The sequence below is a fragment of the Scyliorhinus torazame genome, chromosome 14, assembly GCF_047496885.1.
Source record: "Scyliorhinus torazame isolate Kashiwa2021f chromosome 14, sScyTor2.1, whole genome shotgun sequence".
Taxonomy (NCBI): domain Eukaryota; kingdom Metazoa; phylum Chordata; class Chondrichthyes; order Carcharhiniformes; family Scyliorhinidae; genus Scyliorhinus; species Scyliorhinus torazame.
In genome coordinates, this window is record NC_092720.1 from 205,271,604 (window position 1) to 205,297,070 (window position 25,467).

Below are 25,467 nucleotides of genomic sequence, written 5' to 3' on the forward strand. Positions count from 1 at the left end.
ACCACACAGCTCTATGTGACGAATTACTCTTCAGGTCAAATTGATTTTCCATCTGATCAAACATGGCACGATTCAACGAAAAGAGAACAAAACCCCATGGTGAGCACCTTTAGCCACACGTTTATCGGCCCCCGCAACGCCAAGAAACACATGGCTATCCAACACCTCTCACATTGAATAAGGGGCCTGGGTGGGGAACTTGCAGCCAAGGCCGCAGATAACCCCATTTTCTACAGCGAGGAGCTCCACTCACCGGAACTCCTCAGTATAACTCACTATGGCAGGATCCTCAGGGCCCTGCACCTCCCAAAACACCCACACATGGCAGCCCGATCACCAGCACGCAAGAGATGCCAGCTTGGCACCATCAGTCTGGCACCCTGGCAGTTCCCCTGCCAGCTGGCACCTGGACAGCACCAGGCTGGCACTGACAGGGTGCCAGGTTAGCGCTGCCTAAGTGCCAGATGGCACTGTCAGGGCACTGAGGTAGCACCAGCAGTGCCAAGGTACCACCGTGCACAAAGGGCCTGCACCTGGGGGCTCCGACCACCTGGGAGGCCCCACGAGTGCCGTTCCATCTGGTCCCCATTTGTGGAGACCAGTTTTTTTTTTCCAAAAATATACTTTATTCATAAAATCTATCATAAACATTACAGAATATTTCGAATTGTCTTGACTGTACATGTCCATCAGCGTTACACGTTCCCTTGACTTTCTTCCATTCAAGTTTGATAACATTACACACATAATCACTCTTTATGTTACAATTCCTTCTTAAACATTTACATTGTCATGTTTCTTTTATACATTGGAGTGTTAATGACCCAGACCGAGGGGGGGTTTACACTGTTACCCGCCCGTCGGTGTACATTTGCTGGTAAGACCTTACACAGTGGCCTTTCCCCATTGCACCTTGGCGGCAGCTGCCCCAAGCTTGAGTGCGTCCCTCAGCACGCCCTGGACCTTGGAATGTGCCAGTCTGCAACACTCGGTCGAGGACAGCTCTTTGCACTGGAAGATCAGCAAGTTTTGGGCAGATCAAAGAGCGTCTTTCACCAAGTTGATGACCTTCCAGCAGCAGTTGATGTTTGTCTCGGTGTGTGTCCCTGGAAACAGTCCATAGAGCACAAAGTCCTGTGTCACAGAGCTGCTCAGGATGAACCTTGACAAATACCACTGCATCTCTTTCCAGACCTTCTTTGCAAAGGCACATTCCACAAGGAGGTGGGTGACCGTCTCATTTCCCCCACAGTCACTCCGAGGGCAGCGTGCAACGGCGCTGAGCCTTCGGATGTACATGAAGACTCTGACGAGGAGGGCCATTCTCACCACCAGCCAAGCTAGGTCTTGGTGCTTGTTTGAAAGTTCTGGTGATGAGGCGTTCTGCCAGATGACTCTGATAGTCTGCTCAGGGAACCATCCAACGTCCTCCACAGTCTGCTTTTCCCTGGGGGCCTCAAGGACATTACGTGCTGACCACTGCCATTGCCTTGTGGTCAAAGGTGTTTTTCTTCAAAACCTTTTCCACGAGGGACAGGTGGTACGGCACGGTCCAACTACTTGGAGCGTTCCGCGGCAATGAGGCCAGGCCCATCCTTCGTAACACCGGGGACAGGTAGAACCTCAGTATGTAGTGACACTTGGTGTTTGCATACTGGGGGTCCACGCACAGCTTGATGCAGCTGGACACAAAGGTGGCCATCAGGATGAGGGAGATGTTGGGTACGTTTTTCCCTCCCTTATCCAGAGGTTTGTACAAGGTGTCCCTTCGGACACGGTCCATCTTGGATCTCCAGATGAATTTGAAGATGGCCCGGGTGACAGCTGCGGCGTAGGGTCGGGTAATGGACCAGACCTGCGCTACGTACAGTAACACCGAGAGTGCCTCACACCTGATGACCAGGGTTTTGCCTGCAATGGAGAGGGAGCGTTGCTCCCACCCGCCCAGTTTTTGTCTTACCTTGGCGATGCGCTCCTCCCAGTTTTTGGTGCACGCCCCAGCCGCTCCGAACCATATCCCCAGCGCCTTCAGGTAATCTGACCTGACAGTGAAGGGGACAAAGGACCGGTCGGCCCAGTTCCCAAAGAACAAGGCCTCGCTCTTGCCTCGGTTTACCTTGGCTCCCGAGGCCAGTTCAAACTGGTCGCAGGCATTCAAGAGCCTGCGTACAGACGCAGGATCCGAGCAGAAGACGGCGACGTCGTCCATATACAGGTAGGCCTTGACTTGCACTCCTCCGCTGCCTGGGATCGTCACTCCTCTTATACCCGGATCCCTCCTGATGGACTCGGCAAAAGGTTCTATGCAGCACACAAACAGGGCCGAGGAGAGCGGGCAGCCCTGCCTGACTCCAGATTTGATCTGGAACTTTTCTGATTCCCACCCATTGATTGAGACTGCGCTATAGATGTTTGTGTAGAGCAGTTTGATCCAATTGCGAATTCCCTCCCCAAACCCCATTTTGGAAAGCACATCCATCATGTAGGTGTGCGATATTCAGTCAAAAGCCTTCTCCTGGTCAAGGCTGATGAGGCAGGTGTCCACCTTCCTGTCCTGCACGTAGGCGATCGTATCCCTGAGTAGCGCGAGGCTATCAGAGATCTTCCTGCCGGGTACAGCACAGGTCTGGTCAGGGTGGATCACCGACTCCAGAGCAGACCTGACCCGATTGGCGATGAGCTTGGCTAGAATTTTATAATCCACATTCAACAGTGAAATGGGGCGCCAATTTCGAATTTCTTCCCTTTCCCCCTTCTGCTTGTGGATGAGGGTGATGATGCCTTTCCTCATGGATTCTGGCATGCTGCCATCCAGAAGCATACTCTCGTACACTTCCAGCAGGTCTGGGCCCATCCAGTCCCACAGAGCCGAATACAACTCAACCGGTAAGCCGTCGCTTCCGGGAGTTTTACTCGTCTCGAAGGATCTAACGGCCTTTGGCAGCTCTTCCAGAGTTTGCGGTTTGTCCAGGTTTTCCCATTCGCTGTCGCCTAAGACCTCCGTGCTAGACGACAGGAAGGTCTGAGAAACAGTGCTATCTGTTGGCTTCTGTTCATACAGTCCGGCATAAATGCATCATCGATGCGGCTGGACGATCCAGCAGAGCCAACAGCAAACTAGACGCTACGTCCAGGCTCCTGATGGGAACGGTAAAAGACGCCAAGCTGCTCGACGTTTTCAGCAACCCTGCAGACGGAGCGCAGCGGAGATACACATGGTCACGGCCAGACGGGTCCGTCAGCTCCAGGGTAGATTTCTTCTTTGTGTCCCGTGCTTTCACGGTCAGGTCCACCATCGTTAAGCCGGTGTTCTTCTCTGAACACTGCCTCCGACTGGCCGACTGCCACCTGCAGGAAGACCAGGGGGTAGGCAGGGGGACATGGAAGCTAAATGTAAAATTGTTGACTCCAGAGAACCTCGAGGAACTTAAAAGGGATTACAAAGGTTGGAGAACCGTGAAACCCCTCTTTGAGTCTCCACATCTCTGGTGGGAAGCAATCAAGGGGAACATCAAAAGGTTTTTCATCCTCAAAGGCATTCAAAAGGTGAAAGAGAGACGAGGGGTCATGTCCAGGCTCCAGAAAAGTATGCAGAATTTGCTCCAGCTGCAGTCGATGGGGATGGATGTCAAGGAGGATCTCCAAGAGGTGAAGAGCCAGCAAACCTCACTCTACACGTCGGAGGCCTCCAAGGTTATCTTCCGTTCCAGAGCCCGCTCCGTGGAGCAGGATGAAAAGTGCTCACGCTATTTCTTCCAAAAGGTGCACAGAGAGACTTCTGTGATCAACAGCCTGAAGGAAGAAGATGGCTCTGTAAAGTCATCGCAGTCTGACATCCTGAGGATTTGTGGAGACCAGTACTGAACAGCACTCAACCTGAGGTCTCCAAGGCAAAGGGGACAGATCCCACATCTCAGGTACCGCAGGAATCTGCACATTAAAGTGAGACTAGCTGTCTTGCTCTAATATGCTGATTTGCTAAAAAGTGGCCGTGCTCACAATGGGCGGGATTTACATCACAATGTCTCGCAAGACGTTGCAAGACGGGTAGATCCCGGTAGTGTGGTCTCCCGGTATTTATCGGCTTTGGCGAGCTGCTTTTCGGGCGCGCTTCGCCTTTGGATCGCGCCCGAGGTTTCTGACAATTCACCCACAACCTGTTGTTGTTCTTTACTAACCATCTGATCAAATATGGTTTCTATCTTTTCAATCTGAGCCTCCCTATCGGTACTCCTCAAGTTCTCTTCCTCCTGCCTCAGCCTGTGGCTTTGTGATCGGGTTATCACACAATCAGGAAACATTCCTGGATGTACTTCCTGTTTTGTCTCTGTTTTTTGACTTTCCACTGGCTTTTCAACTCCAGTAGGCTGCACTCCCACCTGTGATCCAGCGATATCATTCCCCAGGAGAAATCGTATCTCTGGCAATGGTATTTCTTCTGCTATTCCTACCACCACTTCACCACTTTTTAACAGACTCTCTAACCTTACATAATGGCACCCTACTGCTCTCACCATTAATCCCACATATTGCAGCCTTTTCCAACAATGCGCCTTCCAAACCACATGTCTCCTTTGTTATTGAAAATATGGAAAGATGTGTCATTTGAAACATGGAAGTCTGGCAATATCTGGTCTGAGAGAAACATGAGAGAATGTAGGGAAAGATCCCACGAAGGGTTCACAGCAGCTGCAAAGAGCAAGATTATAAAATGCAGATTCTTTCCATCAAGCAAACACACAGGATTTTTATATGAAGCTAAAAACAATGGCTCACACCTTCATTGAAAGTAACTATCTTAGTAAGCGTCTGGAAAAGCATGGATGAGAGTTCCAGTTGAGCTAGGTGATAAATGTAAACCTTTCAAGTTATAACCAAGTAGATTTTTAGCATACAGCTAAAAGCAATGTTTCACACCTTCATTGAAATTAACTATCTTAGTAAGCAGCTGGAAAGGAAAGGATGAGGTTCAGTTGAATTTGGTGACAATTCTAGGTGTGAAATTCTGCTAACACCAGGTAAATTAAAAGAAAACTGGAGACTATCAGTCTACGAGAAACATAATTTAGAGCCAAAATCAAAGTCAAAATTATGAGCTGAGGACACAATTGGAAAATAAAACTATAGAAATGACAGGAACCAAACCAAAATTCACACCCCTATTGACAGCAAAGCATTTTAGAATATCACAAAGGAACTTTGAACATCACAAAGGAAACAATGTAATCAGACCTGAGGCCATGCCCAAAATGAATACTTAGTCGGGTTAGAAAAATTCAGATTAAAGGTACCTTTTACAATCCAAGGGAAATAAGAATTACTTTACAATAAAGTCATAAAAACTTAAATAACTGTTAGAAAAATATATACCTGGGGATAACTTGAAAACATAGTTTGACCTGAATAGCACCCACTGAAGCCTGCATCGGAATCAGGGAGTGAGAATCCCTGTTCACCATTTCGAATGTCGACCCTTTTTGGTATAGGGGGAATTCTAAGACTAGTGGTGAGTTTTTAACTTCACCTTATCTCTCAACATTAAAGACTGACTTGCGGACTTGACTTCCAGCGGGGGAAGAAAGCGGTCGCGGGCAATGGAGCTCCGGAGGAGGGAACGCAGTCGCGTCCCGTTCCCCAGAAAAAACTTGCGCCGAAGCGTGCAAACCGGCCTGACTGCCCCCCCCCCGCAGGAGAACGTGGGGCAGGAAGAGCAGCACGGTAGCACAAGTGGCTAGCACTGTGACTTCACAGCGCCAGGGTCCCAGGTTCGATTCCCCACTGCGTCACTGTCTGTGCGGAGTCTGCACGGTCTCCCCGTGTCTGCGTGAGTTTCCTCCGGGTGCTCCAGTTTCCTCCCACAGTCCAAACACGTGCAGGTTTGGTGGATTGGCCATGATAAATTGCCCTTAGTGTCCAAAAAGGTTAGGAGGGGTTATTGGGTTATGGGGATAGGGTGGAAGTGAGGGCTTAAGTGGGTCGGTGCAGACTCGATGGGCCGAATGGTCTCCTTCTGCACTGTATGTTCTAAAAAAGAAAAGAACGGCGGCCCAGACCAAAGTCGGGACTGAGCGGAGCCAGCGACAAAGAGGTCCCCCTCCCCCTCCCCAGCGGTGACCACAAGGCGGGCGGCGGAACAACGGAGGACTCCCGGCCCGACCAGAAGCCTCTCTCTCTCTCGACCCTCCTGACCCGGTGTGTGGGTGAGTGAGGGGGAAAAAAACTTCACCCTTTTAGTGTTAAAGGGGAGAAGAGGGGGGGGGGGAGATAAAGGGGAAAAAAAGGGGGGGGGGGAATGAAAAATGCCAGAAGGAAGCCAAAGCAGAGGGAGAAAGGGCACCAGAAGCAGAAGGGGCTGTGGGCGAGCCCGCTCAGACGAGCTAACCGGCACACGAAGCGGCGCAACGGAAGGCTCACCGAAACAAAAAGAACTGGGCAGACAGGAGCATTCTCCCCCGGGGCCAGGGGGGAAGTGGAACTGGAAGGCAGCCTTTGCCGAGGCGCTGAGGGAACATCAGCAGGAAAACAAGGCAGAGGCCAGGTCCGACATGGAGGCCGCAGTGCAGGCAGCAATGGCCAAGGCCTTGCGGAGGTGCAGCGCGCCCTGGGCAGAGCAGAGAAGGAACTGGAAGCCCAAGAGGCGACCATTAAGGAGCTGGAAAAAGCCGCAACCGACAAGAGCGACTGGATCACGGCCCTGGAGAAGGAGGTGGCGAGACTGGGCACAACGCAGGGATGCTTGAAGGGAAGAGTGGACGATCAGGAAAACCGCTCGAGGTGGCAAAATGTCAGGATAGTGGGCCTACCAGGGGATCGAGGGTAGAAACCCCACGGCCTACGTGGCCGAGATGCTGGGCAACTTAGTGGGAGGGAAACTTTCTCCAACCCACCAGAAATGGACAGAGCACACCGGTCGCTGGGCCCGAAGCCCAGGGCAGGGGACCACCCGAGAGCAGTGATAGCTAAACTGCACCGGTACCAAGACAGGGAAACAACCCTGCACTGGGCCAGGCAAAACAGAACCTGCAAATGGGAAGGACACTTCATTAGAGTTTACGGGGACATTGGGGCAGACCTAGCCAGGAGCCGGGCCAAATTCATTAGAGCGAAAGCAGCTCTTCACAAGAGCGACGTGTGTTTTGGTATGCTGTGCCCAGCGAAACTCTGGGTCATATACCAAGAAAGAGAATACTTCTTTACAGCCCCTGGCGAAGCAAACAGGTTTGTCGAGGAACACGGGCTGGAAAACCGACAGCGAGGGTAGGAATAAGAGGCCCCTGGCAAGGGGCAACAACACGCCAATGGGGGGTGGGGGGGAAGGTTTGAGGCAACAACAGGCCTCCCCGCTACCCCCACCCCCGCCACGGCGAGCTCACCCTGAACAAAAAAGCGAACCACTACCCGAGGGATCACTTCAGGTGGGAGACCAGGCCCCAGCACGAGGGAACGAGAGTAGCGGAGAAGGGAGATCAAGCAAGAGGGGTACAGGGTAGGATGGGGGAAGAAAGGTCAGAAAACCGCAGAGGCCGGGCGAGGGAGAAGCGAGACAGTAACTCCCGAGAGGGGGGCCACCGCGCTAGCAGGAAAGCTAGTGCCGGGGGCATGCAACAGAGCAGGGCCGCAGCGCGCCCCCAACAGGGGGGAAGGCACCAGGTGGGAAGGGGGGGGGAACCACTCAACAGAGGCGAGAGAGCAAACGGGGATAGGGGCAGGGGAAAGCGGGACAAAAGAGGGGTGGGAGTGGGGGGAAAAAGGGGAAAGGGAGGGACCAGGGGGAAGGGGGGGATACAGGGAAGGAGAGACAAACAAGGCTAGAAAGAGAACAACAATAAGGCTGCAAAGTGCCACAACCAAGGGCTCGGAACAAGGAATCGCTGCACCCATCCACCTAGTACTGCCTCTGGGCGAAGGGACACCCCAGAATGCAGGGGACTACCCACGTGGTGGACGTAACATTGGCGGCAGGTTATGTGCCCCCTGCATAACTGGAAACCCTGGAGCGCAGGGACCCGACCGCATGGGAAGAGCAGCGACAGCGACCATCCTGGACGGCCCCCTAACAAAGGGAAGCCCCAGAGGGCAGGGCCGTGTCCACCAGGTAAGTATGGTTAATCCCACAGGAGCGAGGGGACAGATGCTCCCCACCAGGATTGTCACCTGGAACGTAAGGGGACTCAACAGCCCAGTGAAAAGATCCAGAGTCCTCACCCACCTAAGAAACACGAAAGCCGACATAGTCCTCCTCCAAGAGACACACCTGAGAGAGCAGGACCGACTGCGGGTAAGAAAGGGCTGGGTGGGACAAACCTACCATTCCTGCTATGGGACGAGGGCCAGTGGGGTGGCGATACTGATCAGCAAGAGGACGATGTTTAGGGCGTCAAAGATGGTTACGGACCCAGGGGGACGGTACGTCATGGTCAGCGGGGCCCTGGATGGGGCACCGGTAGTACTAGTTAACGTGTACGCGCCCAACTGGGACGACACGAGCTTCATCAAAAAGACATTGCCAGAAATCCCTGACATAGCGACACACCGACTAATCATGGGGGTGGGGGGGGGACTTCAACTGTGTACAGGATCCAACGACTGACAGATCAAACCCCAAAATGGGGAAAACCTCAAGCATGGCAAGGGAACTCGGTCACTTTATGGAGCAGATGGGAACGGTGGACCCCTGGAGGTTCACCCACCCAGGAGAGAAGGAATTCTCCTTCTTCTCCCCAGTACACAACGTACACACCAGAATTGACTTCTTTGTGGTGGGGAAAACGGTGCTTCTGGGGATAGACAAAGTGGAATACTCCACAATTGTGATATCCGACCACGCTCCACACTACATGGACGTGAGGCTGGAGACGGGCAGGGCCCAATGCCCCACATGGAGGTTGGACATTGCCCTACTAGCTGACAAGGCCTTCAACGAAAAGATATCGCAGGTCATAGCACAATACACAGACAACAACCAGAACAGGGAGGTCTCACCCTCCACGTTCTGGGAAGCGCTAAAGGACGTACTAAGACTGGAAATCATCGCTTTCAAAACGCAAAGAGATAGGGAGGAGAGGTCAGCTAGGCAGCAGCTGGTCAACTCCATACTGGAGGTAGACCGTAAATACTCCGAGGCCCCGACCATAGAGCTCCTGGCGGAGAGGAAAGAGATACAAAGGAACTTTGATCAGCTCTCCACCAGGAAAGCAGTGCACCAACTCCGCCAGGCACGTGGGACCCTATGCGAACACGGAGACAAAGCCAGCCGCCTGTTGGCACACCAGCAGAGAAAGGCAGCCACCAGAGAAATTGCACAAATCAGGGATCCCAGAGGCACACTAGAAACAGAACAGAAAAGATCAACAAAACCTTCAAGGCCTTCGACCAAGGGTTGTACACCTCAGAGCCCCCAATGGGTGGAGTCCGGGATGAAACGGTTCCTTGATGGACTGGACGTACCAGTCGTGGGGAGGGCAGAAAATGGGGCCTGGAAGCACCACTAGCACTGGGAGATCATGGACAGTATTAGCTCCATGCAAGCGGGGAAGACGCCGGGACCAGGCCGGTTCCCGACGGACTTCTACAAATAAGTTGTGACAGCACTGGCCCCGCACCTGCGGGAGATGTTCACAGACTCGCTAGCTAGGGGCACACTGCCACCCACGCTAGCACAGGCCTCAATCTCGCTGACACCTAAGAAAGATAAAGACCCAACGGAAAAACACTGCCAAAACACTGGCCAAAATCCTAGCCAAAAGGCTAGAAGACTGCGTACCAGAGGTGGTCGCTGAGGAACAGACGGGCTTTGTCAAAGGTAGGCAGCTAACCTCAAACATTAGGCACCTGCTAAACGTGATAATGACCCCATCCGGGGAGAGAATACCAGAGGGGATCGTACGGACCAACAACACCAACTCCCGATACATTCAGCTGCACAGGGGCACCAGACAAGGATGCCCACTGTCCCCGCTGCTGTTCGCTCTAGCGATCGAGCCACTTGCAATTACTCTCAGAGCAGTAAAAAGCTGGAGGGGGATCCGAAGAGGCGGCAGAGAGCACAGAGTCTCACTCTAAGCAGATGACCTGCTCCTCTACACAAAGCAGCATGGACAGATTCATCGCGCTCCTGAAAGAGTTTGGTGCCTATTCGGGCTACAAACTCAACATGAGCAAAAGCGAGATCTTCCCGGTACACCCACAAGTAGGGGGGGGCAGCACTAACAGGACTGCCGTTTAAACAAGCCCGACACAAATTCCACTACCTAGGGATCCAAATAGCCCCTGACTGGAAAGGGATCCACAAATTGAACCTCGCCAGTCTGACAGAGGAAGTAAAAAAGGACCTGCAAAGATGGAACACAATCCCACTCTCGCTCGCGGGGAGAGTCCAGACGATCAAAATGAACATACCACCCAGGTACATCTTCCTACTTAGATCCATCCCGATCTACATCCCCAAGGCCTTTTTCAAAGCGCTGGACAAACTAATTATGGCGTTCGTAAGGGGGGGGGGGGGGGAGGGGCGGGGGGGGAGGAGCGGGGGGCGGGGGGGGGGGGGCGGAGGAGGCCTCCTGCAGGAGGACCTCCCTCCGGGCCCGTGCCACGGTGGCACTCCCATCCCCACCCAAAAAACACTCCAGCAGCCCGGTGGTGATAGCCACCCTCCAGTCCTGGAATCAACAATGGCAGCAATTTGGCCTGAGCAAAATGTCGGACAAAGCTCCCATCTGCAACAACCATAGGTTCACACCAGCGCTGACTGACGCCATCTTTAAAAAGTGGGGACAGGACGCGGAGGGACACTGACATTAAGGGCCTATACATGGACGGCAGGGTCGCAACACTGAACGAATTGAGAAATTCCAGCTAGCCAGGGGGAACGAGCTAAGGTACCTGCAACTCAAAAACTTACGACGAAAGGAGACAAGGACGTAACCACAACCTCCACGACAGACATTACTTTACTGGACGCAAGCATTCTAGATAAAGGGAACTGTAGCGACATGTATGATCGACTGGTTGAAAGGGCCGACACCGTACTGGACACAACAAGAAAGAAATGGGAGGAAGACCTGGGGATTGAAATAGGGTGGGGACTCTGGAGCGAAGCACTGCATAGGGTCAACTCCACCTCCATCTGCGCAAGGCTCAACCTGACGCAGCTAAAAGTTGTACATAGAGCCCGCTTAACAAGAACCCGTATGAGTGGGTTCTTCCCGGGGGTGGAGGACAGATGTGAAAGGTGCCAAGGAGGCCCGGCCAACCACGGCCACATGTTCTATTCTTGCCCCAGACTTGTGGAGTACTGGACAGCCTTCTTTGAGGCTATATCCAAAGTGGTGGGGATGAGGGTGGAGCCATGCCCGAAAGTGGCTGTCTTCGGGGTTTCAGACCAGCCAGATCTATTCCTGGGGAAGAGGGTGGACGCCCTTGCCTTTGCCTCCCTGATCGCCCGCTGTAGAATTCTGTTCGGCTGGCGGTCAGCAGCTCCACCCAAAGCTGCAGACTGGCTGTCCGACCTCTCAGAATCTTTCCAAATGGAGAAAATCAAATTCGCCATCCGAGGGTCAGACGACGGCTTCCACAGAACGTGGGAGCCATTCAGCCAATTGTTCCGGGACCTGTTGGTGGCCAACGAACAAGCAGAAGAATAGCCAGGTAGCCAAGAGTCAGGGGAAAGTAGCCAAGGCATGAGAGGGAGAGATAGACCAGGAGAGGGGGGGGGGACAGCTAAACCTAAGAGAAAAGAAAGGTGAACCAAAGGAGAAGGGGAGCGGGGTAGAAGTGGAGGAGGGGGGAAGAGGGAGGAGACAGGGAACAATAGAGGGGAACCAGAGAGGTGGGGGGGGGGGAGGCAAGGGAATGATAGCCTGAAGGAGGGCACGGGAAACGACAACAAACTTGGCAAATACAGTAACAGAGGGTTACCTGCGTGGTCGATAACATGTTACTCAGTCCTTGGTTGATGGTGAGGTCCTCTGAATCTTGTTGAAGAAGACTCAAACTCATCCAGTAACAACAAAGGTTTATTGAGTAACTATAACTATTAATGCATGAGTTCTTTACCTTAACATGGAAACTAGGAATTGGATAACAAGATTTAACAATTGTAACTAAATGTAACTCCACTAACTATCTCTGTGATTCTGATGTTACCCTGTTCACAGCGCACTCGAGAGAGAGAGAGAGAGAGACCCTGTGTGGCTGCCCTTTATACCCCTGTTGGTCCAGCCCTCTGATGATCATGTGGTGCTGCTATCTACCCATTAACCCTTTGTGTGCATGCACCTATAGAGATCACCACAGAGAGCAAGGAAGATACTGGCGAAAGACGGGACAAACGGCCGAAGCAGAGGTGAACGCGCGACGACAGCGGCTGCGGAAACCGTCCGGGAGAAGCAAGATCCATTCTCGTATTGTCCTCTCTGTATTGGGCGTAACTAATGTCATTGTTTCTCCAGCACCCAAATGTATATGCACCTCCCCAGTTTCCCCCTGCCTCCCACCCACAAACAGGGTTCCGACTTATGTGTTCAAAATAATAACAACTAACTGTACAGAGTTGTTGTTGAGCTAGTGCACAATATCGTATCAGTCTTTTTTTTTCTTTTGCACATTCTTTCTGCACATTCAGCAGCTCCCAAATGACTTTTGGGCTCTTTTCAGGGCCCCCAACGGCATTTTTTCGATGTTTCCCACTGTGGGAAGGAGAGTACATGGCCCGCCAGTATATGGCTTTTACCAGGAGCGGGGCGACTAAAAAAATGGTGGTGGACCCGAAGAAGGTGCGAGGGAAGAAGAACAAAATGGCAGCGGGCGGGGACCAGGCAGCGTGGATGCAGTGGGCGCACGAACAACAGGAGGTTATCCAGCGCTGCTTCAGGGAGATTAAAGCGGACCTGCTTGAGCCGGTGAAGGCTTCTCTTGCTAAGCTGCTGGAGACCCGCGAGGCCCGACAAAAGATCTCCGACAACGAGGACGAGATCTTAGGCCTGGCGGTAAAGGTGGAGGCGCACGAGACGCTCCACAAGAAATGGCAGGAGCGGTTCGAGGAGATGGAGAATCGGTCGAGGTGGAAGAACTTGCGGATTCTGGGCCTCCCGGAGGGGCTGGAGGGGCCGAACGTGGGGGCCTATGTGGTCATCATGTTAAACTCGCTGATGGGAGCGGGGTCCTTCCAGGGGCCCCTGGAGCTGGAAGGGGCCCATAGAGTGCTGGCGAGGAGGCCCAAGGCTAACGAGCCTCCGCGGGCGGTGCTGGTGCGGTTCCATTGGTTCGCTGATCGGGAGTGCATGCTCAGGTGGGCCAAGAAGGAGAGGAGCAGCAGGTGGGAGAACGCGGAGGTTCGAATATACCAGGACTGGAGTGCGGAGGTGGCAAAGAGGAGGGCCGGGTACAATCGAGCGAAGGCGGCGCTGCACAGGAAGGGAGTGAAGTTTGGCATGTTGCAGCCGGCGTGACTGTGGGTCACCTACAAGGACTGGCAGCATGATTTTGAGTCTCCGGAGGAGGCGTGGGCCTTTGTTCAGGCCGAGTAGTTGGACACAAATTGAGAGCCGGGATGGGCGTTTGGGGATTGCGGTTGATATGTTACATTTTGAGAGGGGTCCTTTGCTCTTGTTTTTTTCTTTCTGGTTCGGTGAGGGTGGTTAGGGCGGGTTGGGCACTGTTTTGGTTGGGTTGGTCGGGGGGGTTCTTGGAGGGGGGTAAGCAAATGGAACAGGGGTGGATGGCCAGCAGTGGGTTGGGGCCCCGCAGGGGATGGGGCGGCCCGAGTCGGAGGTGAGGGGACTGGGCTTGTAAAAGGAGCTGCATCAGAGGTGGCGGGGCCGGGTAGGTGGAAAGCGCGGGCTTTTTCCCGCGCTGAAGACTGGAGGGGGCGGGGCCGGGGCGGGGAAGCGAGGGTTGTTTCCCGCGCTTTGGCTGGAAGGGGGAGGTGGGGAGCCTGCGGATGGTGAATGGAAGAGGAGGGTGTGCCACACAATGGGAGGAGTCGAAGGAGAGGCGGGAGTGGCCGGGGTCAGCTGGAGTCAGCTGACTTGCGGAAGTGCAATGGGGGAGTAAAGCAGCTTGGAGGGGTCCTAGCTGGGGGGGGAGGTGGAGGGTGGGGGTTGGGTGGGGGGAATCGGGTTGCTGCTGCTATGGTCAAGGGGGAGCTGGAGCAAGTAGGGGGGGGTCGAGACGGGGTCTGCTGCTGTGGGGAATGGGCCGGGCGTGGGGTGCAGGCGCGTGGCTGGCCAAGGAGGGGTTATGGCTAGTCGGCGGGGGAGGGGGGGCGGGTAGCCCCCTGATCCGGCTGATAACCTGGAATGTAAGGGGACTGAACGGGCCGGTCAAGCGGGCCCGCGTGTTCGCGCACCTGAAGGGGCTGAAGGCGGATGTGGTCATGCTCCAGGAGACACACCTGAAGGTGGCAGACCAGGTAAGATTGAGGAAAGGGTGGGTAGGTCAGGTTTCATTTGGTGCTGGATGCCAAAAATCGGGAGGTGGCGATCTTGGTGGGAAAGAAGGTGTCATTCGAGGCGTCGAGCATTGTGGCAGACAATGGTGGTAGGTACGTAATGGTAAGTGGTAAGCTGCAGGGAGAGAGGGTGGTGCTGGTCAACGTGTACGCCCCGAACTGGGACGATGCGGGTTTTGTGCGGTGCATGTTGGGTCAGATCCCAGATTTGGAAGTGGGGGGCCTGATAATGGGGGGAGACTTTAACATGGTGTTGGATCCGGCACTGGATCGCTCCAGGTCTAGGACGGGCGGCTAAGGTGCTAAGGGGGTTTATGGACCAGATGGGAGGGGTGGACCCTTGGAGATTTGCACGGCCGGGGGCTAGGGAATTTCCATTCTTCTCACATGTCCAGAAGGCTTATTCCCGGATCGACCTTTTTATTTTGAGCAGGGCACTGATAGCGAGAGCAAAGGATACCGAGTACTCGGCGATAGCCATTTCGGATCATGCCCCGCATTGGGTGGACTTAGAGCTGGGGGAGGAGAGGGACCAGCGCCCGTTGTGGCGCTTGGAGGTCGGGCTGTTGGCGGACGAGGAGGTGAGTGAGCGGGTCCGAGGAAGCATAGAGAGGTATCTGGAGGCCAACGATAACGGGGAGGTCCGAGGGGGGATGGTGTGGGAGGCGCTGAAGATGGTGGTTAGGGAAGAGCTGATCTCCATTAGGGCCCACAAGGAGAGGAGGGAGCAGAGGGAGAGGGAGAAGCTGGTGGGGGAGATGGTGAGGGTAGACAGGAGGTATGCGGAGGTGCCTGAGGAAGGATTGTTGAGGAAGAGGCGCAGCCTCCAGGCCGAATTCGACCTGGTGACCACCAGGAAGGCGGAGATGTAGTGGAGGAAGGCCCAGGGGGCGAATTATGAGTACGGGGAAAAGGCAAGCCGGATGCTGGCGCATCTGCTGCGTAGCGGGACGCAGCTAGGGAGATTGGGGGAGTTAAGGACAGGGGAGGGAGCGTTGTGCGAAGTGGGGTTGGCATCAATGGGGTCTTCAGAGACTTTTATGAGGAACTGTATTGGTCCGAGCCCCCACTGGAGGAGGGAGGGATGGGCCGCTTTCTGGACCAATTGAGGTTTCCGAAGGTGGAGGAGGGACTGGCAGCGGGATTGGGGGCCCCGATTGGGCTGGAGGAGCTGATCAAAGGGATAGGGAGGATGCAGGCGGGGAAGGCACCAGGGCCGGATGGTTTCCCGGTCGAATTCTACAAAAAAATATATGGACCTGTTGGGCCCGTTGCTAGTTAGGACCTTCAATGAGGCAAGGGAGGGGGGGGCTTTGCCCCTGACGATGTCCTGGGCACTGATCTCCTTGATCCTGAAGCGGGACAAGGATCCCCTGCAATGTGGATCGTACAGGCCGATTTCGTTGCTTAACGTAGATGCCAAGGTGCTGGCGAAGGTCGTAGCCACGAGGATTGAGGATTGTGTGCCGCAGATCATCCACGAAGACCAGACGGGGTTCGTGAAGGGGAGGCAGTTGAACGCGAATGTGCGGAGGCTTCTGAACGTTATCATGATGCCGGCGAGGGAGGGGGAGGCGGAGATAGTGGTGGCGATGGACGCTGAGAAAACCTTCGATAGGGTAGAGTGGGGGTATCTGTGGGAGGTGCTGAAGAGGTTTGGGTTTGGGGAGGGGTTTGTCAGGTGGGTTAGGCTGTTGTACGAGGTCCCGATGGCGAGTGTGGCCATGAACAGGAGGAGGTCTGAGTACTTTCGGTTGCACCGAGGGACGAGGCATGAGTGTCCCCTGTCCCCCCTGCTCTTCGCACTGGCGATTGTACCCCTGGCTATGGCACTGAGGGAGTCGAGGAACTGGTGGGGGTTGGTGCGGGGTGGGGAGGAGTATAGGGTGTCGCTCTATGCAGACGACTTGCTGCTATATGTGACGGACCCGGTGGGGGAATGCCGGAGGTAATGAGGATCCTCAGGGAATTCGGGGATTTCTTGGGGTACAAGCTCAACATGGGGAAGAGCGAGCTGTTCGTGGTTCAACCAGGGGACCAGGAGAGGGGGATTGGCGAGCTCCCACTAAAAAGGGCGGAGAGGAGCTTCAGGTATTAGGGGGTCCAGGTGGCCAGGAGCTGGGGGGCCCTGCATAGGCTTAATTTCACAAGCCTGGTGGAGCAAATGGAGGAGGAGTTCAAGAGGTGGGACGCGTTGCCGCTGTCCTTGGCGGGTAGGGTGCAGTCAGTCAAAATGACGGTGCTCCCAAGGTTTTTGTTCCTGTTCCAGTGCCTCCCCGTGTTTATCCCGAAGGCCTTTTTTAGGCGGGTCAACAGGAGTATAATGGGGCTTGTGTGGGCGCGAGGGACTCCGAGGGTAAGAAGGGTGTTCCTGGAGCGGAGTAGAGCTGCCCAATCTCTGTGGGTACTACTGGGCCGCCAATGCGACAATGGTGCGCAAGTGGGTGATGGAGGGGGAGGAGGCTGCATGGAAGAGGCTGGAGACGGCGTCTTGTGTGGGTACAAGTCTGGAGGCGCTGGCAACGGCGCCGCTGCCGCTCCCTCCAAGGAGGTATACCACGAGCCCGGTAGTGGCGGCGGCCCTCAAAATCTGGGTCAGTGGAGGCGGCACAGGGGGGAAGTTGGGGCCTTGGTCTGGACCCCAATACCGGGGAACCACCGGTTCGTCCCAGGGAGAACAGATGGAGGGTTTTCGGGGTGGCACAGGGCAGGGATACGAAGGTTGGGAGTGGGGAAGATCTCGGAAACTTACCAGGTGATGCAGGAGGAAGAGGCCTCAGTGGTGGAGGTGAAAGGTAAGTGGGAGGAGGAGTTGGGAGAGGAGATCAAAGAAGGGACGTGGGCAGATGCCCTAGGGAGGGTGAACTCTTCCTCTTCGTGCGCGAGGCTCAGCCGACTTATAACCCCTAAATTGCCTGCTACATTTTGGACCCCACTTCTGGAACCAAGTTCCTAATATCTCCCTCTCATGACACTCCTGGCTATTCATTATTCTCTATGTAAACCAATATCTTGATTAGATTTCAGTTTGTAACTCCCTGTGTGTGTGTGCGCGTGTGAGCTTGCATGTGTGTGTGTGTGTGTGTGTGTGAGCGTGCATGTGGTCAATGTAGGATATCAGCGCTGCTGTTAAATGATGGTCACCAATAATGTGGTGTTGGTACCAGATGCAGCCTAATCAATAGATAAAGGCCGGAATTTTCTGTCCATTATTGCCGGCTGGAGTTTCTGGTCCTGCTCCAGTGAATGGACTTTTGGCTTTGTCCAAAGTGGGGCAGATGTTAACTTCTCAGTGACAGCGAGCTGAACTGGGAGCTTGTTTCCCATTCCTCATCATTCTTACTTCCATTCAGTTCATTCTGGGGGAGACATTAAACAGGGTTTCTGACTGGCTGTTGACCATCTCGCTCTCTTGTGCAAAACTAAGGTCTACCCAAGATCTATTCCAGTTGCGGTAATGTTGATCTGATCATTTATTTCACTCGCTCCAGCTGCAAACTGTTTTTCTCCTTGCCCCGCTTTGCCCAAAGCTATCATTGATTCACGATGTGGATTTTTTCATCTCGTGAAGCTTTTCTTTCACTGCCTCCTCTGGACATTTGGCTATTTTATTCTCAATCCGACCATGAGACCATTGTTACCAACCCCCCACCCCCCTCCGCCCTCCCCGGCCGAGTTATGTTCCCTGAACTCCTGGCCTGTTCAGGCTTGTACTGCTATGGGATATTACTGGTCTCCTTTCTCAGTATATTTAGCCTGTTTTTTCACCCTCTGGGGCTATGGTGACTCGCACAACAGCAGAGGGCATCCCATAAACACTCACACTCGCCGCGCGCTCACACACACACATAAACACACTCACCCACACACACCAACACTCACCCAGCCACACACACACTAACACACACACACGCCAATGCTCACACACACACACGCACCAACGCTCATGCACACCAACGCTCACACACGCACCAACGCTCACACACACCAACGCTCACACACACACCAATGCTCACACACACACCAATGCTCACACACACACCAACACTCACACACACCAACGCTCACACACACCAACGCACACACACGCACCAACACTCACACACACCAACACTCACACACACACCAACGCTCACACACACACCAACGCTCACACACACACCAACGCTCACACACACCAACGCTCACACACACACCAACACTCACCCAGCCACACACGCACCAACGCTCACACACACCAACGCTCACACACGCACCAACGCTCACACACACCAACGCTCACACACGCACCGACACTCACGCACACCAACGCTCACACACGCACCAACGCTCACGCACACCAATGCTCACACACGCACCAACGCTCACACACACCAACGCTCACACACGCACCAAAGCTCACACGCACCAACGCTCACACACACCAACGCTCACACACGCACCAACGCTCACACACACCAACGCTCACACACGCACCAACGCTCACACACACCAACGCTCACACACGCACCAACGCTCACGCACACCAATGCTCACACACACCAATGCTCACACACGCACCAACGCTCACGCACACCAATGCTCACACATGCACCTTCGCTCATACACACCAACGCTCACACACGCACCAACGCTCACACACACCAACGCTCACACACGCACCAACACTCACGCACACCAACGCTCACACACACCAACGCTCACACACGCACCAACGCTCACGCACACCAATGCTCACACACGCACCAACGCTCACACACACCAGCGCTCACACACGCACCAACGCTCACACACACCAACACTCACACACGCACCAACGCTCACGCACACCAACGCTCACACACACCAACACACACACACCAACGCTCACACACACCAACGCTCACACACGCACCAACGCTCACACACACCAACACTCACACACACCAACGCTCACACACACACCAACGCTCACACACACACCAACGCTCACACACACCAATGCTCACGCACACCTACGCTCACACACACCAACGCTCACACACGCACCAACGCTCACACACACCAACGCTCACACACACACCAACGCTCACACACACACCAACGCTCACACACACACCAACGCTCACACACACCAACGCTCACACACGCACCAACGCTCACACACACCAACAATCACACACGCACCAACGCTCACGCACACCAACGCTCACACACACCAACGCTCACACACACACCAACGCTCACACACACACCAACGCTCACACACGCACCAACGCTCACGCACACCAACGCTCACACACACCAACGCTCACACACGCACCAATGCTCATACACACCAACGCTCATATACGCACCAACGCTCATGCACACCTACGCTCACACACGCACCAACGGTCACACACACCAACGCTCACACACACACCAACGCTCACACACACACCAACACTCACACACACACCAACACTCACACACACCAACGCTCACACACACACCAACACTCACACACACACCAACTCTCACACACACACCAACGCTCACACACACACCAACGCTCACACACACCAACGCTCACACACGCACCAACGCCACACACACCAACACTCATACACGCACCAACGCTCACGCACACCAACGCTCACACACACCAACGCTCACACACACCAACGCTCACACACACACCAACGCTCACACACGCACCAACGCTCACGCACACCAACGCTCACACACACCAACGCTCATGCACACCTACGCTCACATACGCACCAACGCTCACACACACCAACGCTCACACACACACCAACCCTCACACACGCACCAACGCTCACACACGCACCAAAGCTCACACACACACCAACGCTCACACACACACCAACGCTCATGCACACCAACGCTCACACACGCACCAACGCTCACGCACACCAACGCTCACACACACCAATGCTCACACACACCAATGCTCCCACACACCAATGCTCACACACGCACCAACGCTCACACACACCAACGCTCACACACGCACCAACACTCACGCACACCAACGCTCACACACACCAACGCTCACACACGCACCAACGCTCACGCACACCAATGCTCACACACGCACCAATGCTCACACACACCAGCGCTCACACACGCACCAACGCTCACACACACCAACACTCACACACGCACCAACGCTCACGCACACCAACGCTCACACACACCAACGCTCACGCACACCAACGCTCACACACACCAACGCTCACACACGCACCAACGCTCACACACACCAACACTCACACACACCAACGCTCACACACGCATCAACGCTCACACACACCAACACTCACACACACCAACACTCACACACACACCAACGCTCACACACACCAACGCTCACACATGCACCAACGCTCACACACACCAACACTCACACACGCACCAACGCTCATGCACACCAACGCTCACACACGCACCAACGCTCACACACACCAACACTCACACACACCAACGCTCACACACGCACCAACGCTCACACACACCAACGCTCACACACACCAACACTCACACACACCAACGCTCACACACACCAACGCTCACACACGCACCAACGCTCACACACACCAACACTCACACACACCAACGCTCACACACACCAACGCTCACACACACACCAACGCTCACACACACCAATGCTCACGCACACCAATGCTCACACACACCAACGCTCACACACGCACCAACGCTCACACACACCAACGCTCACACACACACCAACGCTCACACACACACCAACGCTCACACACACACCAACGCTCACACACACACCAACGCTCACACACACCAACGCTCACACACGCACCAACGCTCACACACACCAACAATCACACACGCACCAACGCTCACGCACACCAACGCTCACACACACCAACGCTCACACACACACCAACGCTCACACACACACCAACGCTCACACACGCACCAACGCTCACGCACACCAACGCTCACACACACCAACGCTCACACACGCACCAATGCTCACACACACCAACGCTCATACACGCACCAACGCTCACACACACCAACGCTCACACACACACCAACCCTCACACACGCACCAACGCTCACACACGCACCAACGCTCACACACACACCAACGCTCACACACACACCAACGCTCATTCACACCAAAGCTCACACACGCACCAACGCTCACGCACACCAACTCTCACACACACACCAACGCTCACACACACACCAACGCTCACACACACCAACGCTCACACACACACCAACGCTCACGCACACCAACGCTCACACACACACCAACGCTCACACACGCACCAACACTCACACACACACCAACACTCACACACACACCAACGCTCACGCACACACCAACGCTCATACACACACACACGCTCACACACCAACGCTCACACACACACCAACGCTCACACACACCAACACTCACACACACACCAACGCTCACACACACACCAACACTCACACACACACCAACGCTCACACACACCAACACACACACACACCAACGCTCACACACACCAACACTCACACACACACCAACGCTCACACACACACCAACACTCACACACACACCAACGCTCACACACACCAACACTCACACACACACCAACGCTCACACACACCAACGCTCACACACACACCAACACTCACACACACACCAACACTCACACACACACCAACGCTCACACACACACCAATGCTCACACACACACCAACACTCACACACACACCAACGCTCACACACACCAACACTCACACACACACCAACGCTCACACACACCAATGCTCACACACACACCAACACTCACACACACACCAACGCTCACACACACCAACACTCACACACACACCAACGCTCACACACACCAACGCTCACACACACACCAACACTCACACACACACCAACACTCACACACACACCAACGCTCACACACACACCAATGCTCACACACACACCAACACTCACACACACACCAACGCTCACACACACCAACACTCACACACACACCAACGCTCACACACACCAACGCTCACACACACACCAACACTCACACACACACCAACGCTCACACACACACCAACACTCACACACACACCAACGCTCACACACACCAACACTCACACACACACCAACGCTCACACACGCACCAACGCTCACACACACCAACACTCACACACACCAACGCTCACACACGCATCAACGCTCACACACACCAACACTCACACACACCAACACTCACACACACACCAACGCTCACACACACCAACGCTCACACATGCACCAACGCTCACACACACCAACACTCACACACGCACCAACGCTCATGCACACCAACGCTCACACACGCACCAACGCTCACACACACCAACACTCACACACACCAACGCTCACACACGCACCAACGCTCACACACACCAACGCTCACACACACCAACACTCACACACACCAACGCTCACACACACCAACGCTCACACACGCACCAACGCTCACACACACCAACACTCACACACACCAACGCTCACACACACCAACGCTCACACACACACCAACGCTCACACACACCAATGCTCACGCACACCAATGCTCACACACACCAACGCTCACACACGCACCAACGCTCACACACACCAACGCTCACACACACACCAACGCTCACACACACACCAACGCTCACACACACACCAACGCTCACACACACACCAACGCTCACACACACCAACGCTCACACACGCACCAACGCTCACACACACCAACAATCACACACGCACCAACGCTCACGCACACCAACGCTCACACACACCAACGCTCACACACACACCAACGCTCACACACACACCAACGCTCACACACGCACCAACGCTCACGCACACCAACGCTCACACACACCAACGCTCACACACGCACCAATGCTCACACACACCAACGCTCATACACGCACCAACGCTCACACACACCAACGCTCACACACACACCAACCCTCACACACGCACCAACGCTCACACACGCACCAACGCTCACACACACACCAACGCTCACACACACACCAACGCTCATTCACACCAAAGCTCACACACGCACCAACGCTCACGCACACCAACTCTCACACACACACCAACGCTCACACACACACCAACGCTCACACACACCAACGCTCACACACACACCAACGCTCACGCACACCAACGCTCACACACACACCAACGCTCACACACGCACCAACACTCACACACACACCAACACTCACACACACACCAACGCTCACGCACACACCAACGCTCATACACACACACACGCTCACACACCAACGCTCACACACACACCAACGCTCACACACACCAACACTCACACACACACCAACGCTCACACACACACCAACACTCACACACACACCAACGCTCACACACACCAACACACACACACACCAACGCTCACACACACCAACACTCACACACACACCAACGCTCACACACACACCAACACTCACACACACACCAACGCTCACACACACCAACACTCACACACACACCAACGCTCACACACACCAACGCTCACACACACACCAACACTCACACACACACCAACACTCACACACACACCAACGCTCACACACACACCAATGCTCACACACACACCAACACTCACACACACACCAACGCTCACACACACCAACACTCACACACACACCAACGCTCACACACACCAATGCTCACACACACACCAACACTCACACACACACCAACGCTCACACACACCAACACTCACACACACACCAACGCTCACACACACCAACGCTCACACACACACCAACACTCACACACACACCAACACTCACACACACACCAACGCTCACACACACACCAATGCTCACACACACACCAACACTCACACACACACCAACGCTCACACACACCAACACTCACACACACACCAACGCTCACACACACCAACGCTCACACACACACCAACACTCACACACACACCAACGCTCACACACACACCAACACTCACACACACACCAACGCTCACACACACCAACACTCACACACACACCAACGCTCACACACACCAATGCTCACACACACACCAACACTCACACACACCAACGCTCACACACACACCAACACTCACACACACACCAACACTCACACACTCACCAACGCTCACACACACACCAACACTCACACATGCACCAATGCTCACACACACCAACGCTCACACACACACCAACGCTCACGCACCAACGCTCACACACACCAACGCTCACACATACACCAATGCTCACACACACCAACGCTCACACACACACCAACGCTCACACACGCACCAACGCTCACACACGCACCAACACTCACACGCACCAACGCTCACACACGCACCAACGCTCACACACGCACCAACGCTCACAAACACCAACGCTCACACACGCACCAACGCTCACACACACCAATGCTCACACACACCAACGCTCACATACGCACCAACGCTCACACACGCACCAACACTCACACACACCAACGCTCACACACGCACCAACACTCACACACACCAACGCTCACACGCACCAACGCTCACACATGCACCAACGCTCACACGCACCAACGCTCACACACGCACCAACACACACACACACCAACGCTCACACACGCACCAACACTCACACACACCAACGCTCACACGCACCAACGCTCACACACGCACCAACGCTCACACGCACCAATGCTCACACGCACCAACACTCACACACACCAACGCTCACACACACACCAACACTCACCCAGGCACACACACCAACGCTCACACACACACCATCACACACACACACACGCACCAATACTCACACACACCAACACACACACCAACACTCACACACACCAACGCTCACACACACACCAACACTCACACACACACCAACACTCACACACACACCAACACACACACACACACCAACACTCACCCAGGCACACACACCAACGCTCACACACACACCACACACACACACGCACCAAT

The 25,467-nt window shown here is 54.6% G+C and overlaps 1 protein-coding gene across 1 annotated transcript in view; it reads right to left on the reverse strand.

Annotated features, from left to right (window-relative positions):
* LOC140390375 (apolipoprotein M-like) overlaps nucleotides 1-25,467 on the reverse strand; it is a 99,309-nt gene that overhangs the window by 73,059 nt on the left and 783 nt on the right. The window lies entirely within an intron of this gene.